The following is a 7,517-nucleotide window of genomic DNA, read 5'->3' as shown; positions in this document are numbered from 1 at the left end:
GGATTCGTTACAGATGATCAGATTGAACTCAGGCTCATGCAAAACATAACAACTTGTCCAACATATGGACAAAGTCTGCTTATGGAACAATGGACCTTTTTGGAGATGTGCTAACAACTAGCTCACATAGCGCAGGCACACTGAGCATCTGGCAGCAGGCTGTGCCACCATACTTTAGTGTGTGGTGTCATACCCCTTTCTGACATGGCATCTTCTCATTGCTTGGCTGCCAACACTCTCCTCCCCCCTCAGTGGTGGGTTCTGCCATGCTGCAGATACGGCATCACCCCCGTTTTGTCTCATTGAGATTCAGCTTGGCATGCAGACAATGGCCATTTCTTGGCACCAAATATTGGAGAGAGCTGCACAAGAGAACCAACCTCTTCTCCATCACAGTCATTCCCTGTATTCTGCCGATCATCATGGACCAACACCAGCTTGTAATCGGTGATTTTTTTGTGTGTGTGTGTGCCTTTGTTGATTAAATTATCACTTTAGTTTAGCATTTATAATCATGGCTATCTTTAATAAGTCAAATGTTTCTCACTGCAAAATGAGAACAGCTACTCTTGGAATTTCTATCGGAACAGTATGTGACTGACTGACGGTCTCAATTATTTGTTGATTGTTCTGAGTGAGTCTTAGATGAAGGTTATGGACAGTTTTCCTTTGTTCTACTCTGCAACAGAGCAGCCATTTTCCTATCATCACTAGCTTGGGGAAATACTGTCAAAGTCAAATGATCACTTCCAGGTGTAAAATAAAAAACATATTCTAGTTCTTGTTTGTTACCCACCCCACCATTTTATGTGGACTTCTAATGGAGGTGCACCTAGTGTTTACCTTTAGCAAAGCTTTCATTTCATTTCATAAAAAACATTTCAGCTTGCATGTCTCACTAGTCTGTAGTTGAGAGATGTATTCGGTTGATGTATTCATGAGTTCTGAAGTAATGGTAGCAGTTTAGCAGTGTGTGAATCAGATTAACTGCTGATAATTCAATGAAACTGTGTGAATACTGGTTTAAAATAGAACTATTGAGAGAAACCGAGAAGTCAGACACACTGTTAGATTATGCAGTGTGGTGTTCTATGTTGACTGAACAGACCAGCGATCAAAAGTGGATGTAAGATAATGAAAACTGAAAAATGTTTGAGTCCGTACAGTGGTGTAAGCTTTCTCTTAAGTACTCTTGATGGATAAGCAATTGTCAGTCCAACCAACAGCGTACATCATCCCAAAGGTTACTATATTAGGCTGCAACAAACTCCACATGACTTTTCTTGCATAAAAAGTTGCAACACTTCCTGCTTTCACCACTTCCTGCTTTCACTCTATCAAGTCTGCACTAGCCAGCCAGTTAGAAGAGTCTGATACCATTTACTGTCTAATTAATTCAACATCTCAATTAAAGCCTCCCATTCTCTGATGCCCTTGTGCCTTTTCATAATGATAATCACTTTTATTGGCCAAGAATGGTACACACACAAGGAATTGGTCTCCGGTACAGAACCGAGGAAGCCAGCTCACACACACACACACACACACACACACACCAATAACAATGCTGTCCCTGCAAGGCACTGCTCTGGCCATCAAGAGTAACTTGGGTTTCAGTGTCTTGCCCAAGGACACTTCGGCATGTAGACTTAGAAGAACGGGAATCTAACTGCTCACCTTCCAGTCGGGGGGAACGACCGCTCTATCTCCTGAGCCACAGCCTCCCCAATAAGCATGCCCTGGCACCACAGCCGAACAGCCTGCCAAAACATTTCAATCAATGTCTGCATTGTTTAGGCCAAAATAGAATTCATAATGATAATTAACTGCCCAGCGGATATTCAGTCACCATGGTTCACATGCTAATTTATGCAAAGTGTCATAGCCTTTGCATGGGTTGACCATTGTCACCTGCCATAACAACATCTAGGCTGAGTCAGCTTAGCCAAAGTATGGCTCTGTCGGGGCCCAGACAGCTCGGCCCAGCTTGGGTTCCAGACTATAGTTGGCACAGTAAACAAACTTCTGTTTCAATGGACTTGAAGTGGCTTTCACACTGAGCAAAAAGGACAGTGTTCTTAAGTCAAGCCTTCAGTTTCTCTCTTAAAAATCAAGCAAAAAACAAAATTACTAGCAGGACTTCTTGCCATACATTCATGAATCAGCAACAAACAACTCTGAAATAAATTAGAAACTATTTATTTAAGTCCCTTCTAACATCCCCAGCAGTGTTTGTCTATCTGGGGAATAATAAGTCTATCTTGTGAGGAGGAGAACTGTCAGGAGGCAGAAGTCGACAGGTTGCACCCCAGATGTTAGGTACGGGTGCCAAACAACTCCCGAAAATGGTTGTGATACTGCCATTTTTGTTCTTTTGTTTTGCATTACTTTCAGATAGAAGAGACAAAAGAGACAGAACTAACAGAAGATATGCTTCAACTGAACTATTTTTTGCCTATTGGGAAGAAAACCTAGAAAAACCTAAGCCAGTTTTTAGCAGGTACCCTGTATTATGTGCCATTTTCTCTGAATGTACTTATTTCCAGTCAGGGTCGCACAAATCACCATACTTTCTCTAACTGTATATCACTACAGTACTGGTTGCAACCCTGGTGAACCAAGTCTCAGTTTCATAACAGACACTACAACGTGGTCAGTGGTCTGTTTCTCCAATAGCAATTGATTTTACAGTTGCTCATAGAATTTAAATCCCAGTGAAGCAGGGGGGTCTCATTTAAATCATGTGATTGAATGATGTGTAAGTGGGCAGATTTTAACTGCCATTTTTGATGCAACAGCAATATTTTACTACAATTACGATGATGCCAAAATATCAGGAAATTTGAGAATCCACTAAGCAGTTTTCAACATTTGCTCCAGGTGTAAACTGACATAAAAAAGGCTCACATTCTTTATTTTTTCCTCACAGTTCTGCCAACAAGTTTCCACTGTTACCTGCAAAACTATCTGTCCTTAAGGCTGAGGTAGTAGATTGAATAGTTGTGGGGTCTGAGTCCTCTCTCTGAGATAACTATACAATCTACTGTCTTTCCTAAGGAGACAGGCTGATCTGCTGAGATGCTGAAGCTAACGCACACACAGGAAGCTCCATGGATAAAGGAACTTATGGACTGAGCAAATAATACACCTCTCGTGTTTGGGGAAGAGTTTGCAGGCACAACAAAGACTTAACATTTACCAGAGGAAATGGTGGAACAGGTCTACTCTAACCTGTTGTGAATTTATACACACCGACTGTCTTGCTTTTAAGGATGCTGTGCTTGAGGTTGAGCCTAGCAAGGTGAGGTAGTAGGTTGTATAGTTTGGGGGATGGAGTAAATCCTACCCAGGTGATAACTATACAGTCTATTACCTTCCTTGAGAGGTACAAGGAATACTTGGAATGAAGCACACTTACAATGACAGAGTGGTGAAGGAGCCACACTGATGCCATCTTGTGGCGAAAGACTATCACCCTGGAAATGATCTAAACTTGTAAGCTACACAACAAAAGAGTTGTTGGGCTGTAGAATTATTATATTACACATTTCTTTGTAACTGGAAGGCAAAGGATGTACCAGATACACTAGTCTGACAGATGAAAACAGAATAAAGTATGATGGTTTCTAAACTTGATGCATTTCTGAAAAAGGGCTAATATCCTTCGAGTGAAAGTTACAAAATGTCTATCACACTATAAACCCAGTATGTAAAAAGTTAGCTATTAATACGGTTGTATAAACATCAGCAAATCATGGACTTCACGGTAAACATTTCTTTCAAAAAATGTACTTTAGGGAATGCATGGCCATTTCATACCCAGGATATACCCGTATATTTCATATACCCAGCATATTAGAGGATCGACAACTGATGGTTCCTCAAAGTGCCACAGTGAAAGCGCCACAAATCGGAAATGAAACTTTGTGGTTTAGGCTTTAACCCATTAAAGTCTGAGTCATAGCACATTTAATTTTATGCTGCACAAGAGGTTGCACCACTGCAGTGCAGATTAAAAATAACACTAGCTCATGAGCTAGCTTTTTTATCTTTGGCCAGAAGAACTCTCACTTACTAATATACTCACTAAAACACATATTCATAAATGTCAAACAAGTTTATTTTAACTTGAGTCATTACATAGTGAATGTCAAGAAAGAAAACAGGGCTGTAGATAGACTCTTAAAGTCAAGAAGTAAAACAAAGGGCTTAACTACAAACCAGCATGCATCAGATCACATATCTAATGAACATACAGTATCAGATTAATGTGGAAGCTGATGATTGAATGGAACTAAAACTTGTCTGATACAGTCTGAACAAATAAAATATTGTAAGTTATAACATGTTTTATGTTGCATATTATTGTACATGGATTTTTATTTTTCTGACCTAGAAGAAAATGCCCCCAACGCTATTATGATAAATACGGTTAAAAAGTCTGAATTCATCAATTTATTACATTATGTGGACAGACCTGAATATGTACATCTAGTTCTGAAATTGTACTTTGCTTTTTAAGACAGTGATAATAGCAGGGATTTCTGTTTAAAGAGCCTATGGGATGCTTTTCCTTGTTTTCTGACTTATCTACAATGTTACAACTGTAAATTATCATCTTAGAAGTTCAAAAAAGCTAAAAAAAATTAGGTGTACATATGTTTATACACGTCTCGCAAACTCTAGCTCGCAAGATTTTTTTCTAACAAAATATAGTCTTATGTGATAGTTTAAGGATTTCCTTGAATGATCATAATCTTCATGCAGCTGCACGTTCATGCGAGCATGCCTGACATCCACCGGTGCCATTTTAAATGTGGAATTTTTCAACTGCACATGGTTTTGTGGATATATTTTACCTCCTGCTGCTGCACTGTGACCAGAGGATGTGGAGAATGAGCTGCTCATCAACGCCAGATTCCTCTGGAGCACAGTACCTGTTTATTTTGACTGCCTGAGATCAGTGTGTCTGCCGCATATGATGTGATGCGGGTTAACAAGCGGATTAACGGCCCATGATGTTATTGACGGTGCTACGTTACCTGTTGAAATTAAATTTCACTGCTTTGGGTCTGTATGTGCTTGTGTGAGGGAAGACGCAGCAACCACTGGTTGGATTTACCGACCTTGGAGCTACTTGAAAGGGAGTGATGTTTCCACTCTTAAGTGGGATGTGGTTGTTCCTGTAGAGAATTATTGTAAGGCTGAAGAAGTTATGTTTACATTATGCCAGTTAAAATATAGGGTTTCTCAATTACCTGCTTTGTTTAAAGAGTTACAAATCTCTTTTCATCAGTACATATACCATTGTTTACCAATCTATGGAGGAGAAATTCAAATTAATTAATGCTGTTGCTGTTCGTCATGCTGTCCACTTTCATATTCTGGCTTGAACATGTCAGGTAGGATTTGAGGTACTGTCATTGTCAAAAATGTAGCTTCTTTGTCAGTGTTTTTTGTTCCCCTGTCGAGATGTATTTCTTCTGTTTACAACTCAGTTTCATGTAGCAACACCCTCAGTGGTTGTGGTTAAGATAAGGTTAGAATTCAGGTTAGAGAAAACACCACTTGATGGGGAAAAGGATTTCAACACTACACCAGCAACAGGAGTTATGCACACTCATGAACAATCCTCTTATTTTTAGGAAGAGGCTCTCTCGTTGTATCATTCTGAAAAAATTACAGACTATTTAGAGTTATGAGTGATGCCAAGCTAATCTAGAGGTACCCAACATTAAACATTAAATGGGTGGAAATGAGAGTGCTATGGGGACTTTAAGTGAATATGAAGAACTGGAAGAGAAAGAGAAGGAACAGTGACATGAAACTCTGTGTAAAAAGCACATACAGATTCCTCAACAAATAACAAATCTGTCAGTACACAAGGCTAGATTTACGGTATCAATAAAAGTAGCATTTTGTTTTCAAAGACTAACTTCCCTAATCTTTCACACCATTTTAGAATGTTTAATTATGCTAAACAATCAAACAAACATGGTCATCAAAAAGAAAGAGGCACACAAACAAAGAAATCTGCCATCACTCATCGATGGCCACACTGAGGTTGTTGTCCGTCGTCTGGCTTGTCTGTGATCCCTGTGTTTCTTCTCCACATGTGATATACTGTCTCCAGATGTTCAGGTATGCAGCCTTAATCTTTTGTATTTTGAACGCATACACAACTGGGTTTACAGCCGAGTTAGCATGAGAAAGTAGGATGCCAGCATAGATCACAGTCAGTGGTACATCGCTCGGTTTGCCAAAGTAACTGATGCAGTTCATTATGTGCAGAGGGATCCAGCACAGGGCAAACAAGGCCAAGACCAGGGCCAGAGATCCTGCCAGTTGCTTCTCCTTCTGTAGGTAGTTCTCAGATTGTTTCTGACTACTGGTGCCTGGTTTCTCTCGCAGGTTTCCTCGAATGGTACAGAAGACAAAGCCATACAATACAGTCATCACCAAAAGAGATGTCAAGTTGCAGAGAAAAAAGCTGAACCCAACATGCTCCTACCCCAAGCCGTGAATGTCTTCTTGTTACAGTGCCTTTGTACCTAAAAAAAAAACAAAACAAAAAAAAACCCACACTAATCAGTAACAAAAAAATCTAATGCTTTGCTTAATAAATCTTACTGTCCTGCACCTGTGTTCAAGTTGGATTGGGTGTGAAAACATTTTTAATTTTGTTTTTGCCATATAAAAAAAAATGAACAGCACAATTAGGCACTTTATAAAAACATTATGAAGTCATCGCAATGCTGTAGTGTAAATCTGTTCCTTTTTATAGTGCAAACCATGCAAAACTGTCAAAGCTGAGGTTGAGACAAATACATAAAAATGTAAACAGAAAAAGATCTTACTTGAGAGGGATGTACACCCGGAGGAAACGGTCTATCGCAATAGCCACCAAAGACAAAACTGAGACTAAGGTCAGCAGGATGACCACACAGCTGATGAAGAGACACCCGTGGAACGAAGTCCTCACTCGTCCATCCACCAACACAGCCATCGGTATGGCCAGGCAGCCGACCATAAGGTCGGCCACAGCCAGAGAGACAATAAGGCAGAAGGTGGGCTGCTGGATGCTTTTACTGGTCCACAGCGCCACAATAACCAACATATTGCCCAGAGAGCAGCTAACAGCAATGAGCACCTCCAGCAATGTGTAGATCACTTCACCCACATTCATTATGCTTCCTATTCTGCTAATGTTCAACGGACACTGGTGCACCGCACTGTGCTGTGACACTTATCACTCATCTCAGTCTTGTGAAACATTTAAGGAAGTCCTTAGTTACTGTTTTTTTTTTTGTTGACGCCCTATGAAGCGTTCCTACACATTCTGCATATGAATTTTCTGCACACTTGTGTGATACTTATCAGTGTGGAAAGGAAACCAGAAACCCAGTACATGCCTGAACACAGACAAGTTGAAATGAGTCTGATAATATCATAAAGACAAATCACACAGACCTTGTTGTCATGAAATTTCAGCGTTAAATATGAAACAACCCCAAGAA

At 40.1% G+C, this 7,517-nt stretch overlaps 1 pseudogene; it reads right to left on the bottom strand.

The window, feature by feature from the left end:
- Positions 1–6,661: 6,661 nt before the first annotated feature.
- Positions 6,662–7,258, bottom strand: LOC109969995 (adenosine receptor A1 pseudogene; annotated as a pseudogene).
- Between the last annotated feature and the right edge of the window lie 259 nt (positions 7,259–7,517).

This window comes from Monopterus albus, unplaced genomic scaffold (genome assembly GCF_001952655.1).
Source record: "Monopterus albus unplaced genomic scaffold, M_albus_1.0 scaffold1.1, whole genome shotgun sequence".
Taxonomy (NCBI): Eukaryota; Metazoa; Chordata; class Actinopteri; order Synbranchiformes; family Synbranchidae; genus Monopterus; species Monopterus albus.
Note: the sequence above shows the minus strand (reverse complement) of the source record. Positions and strands in the feature narration are given on the sequence as shown.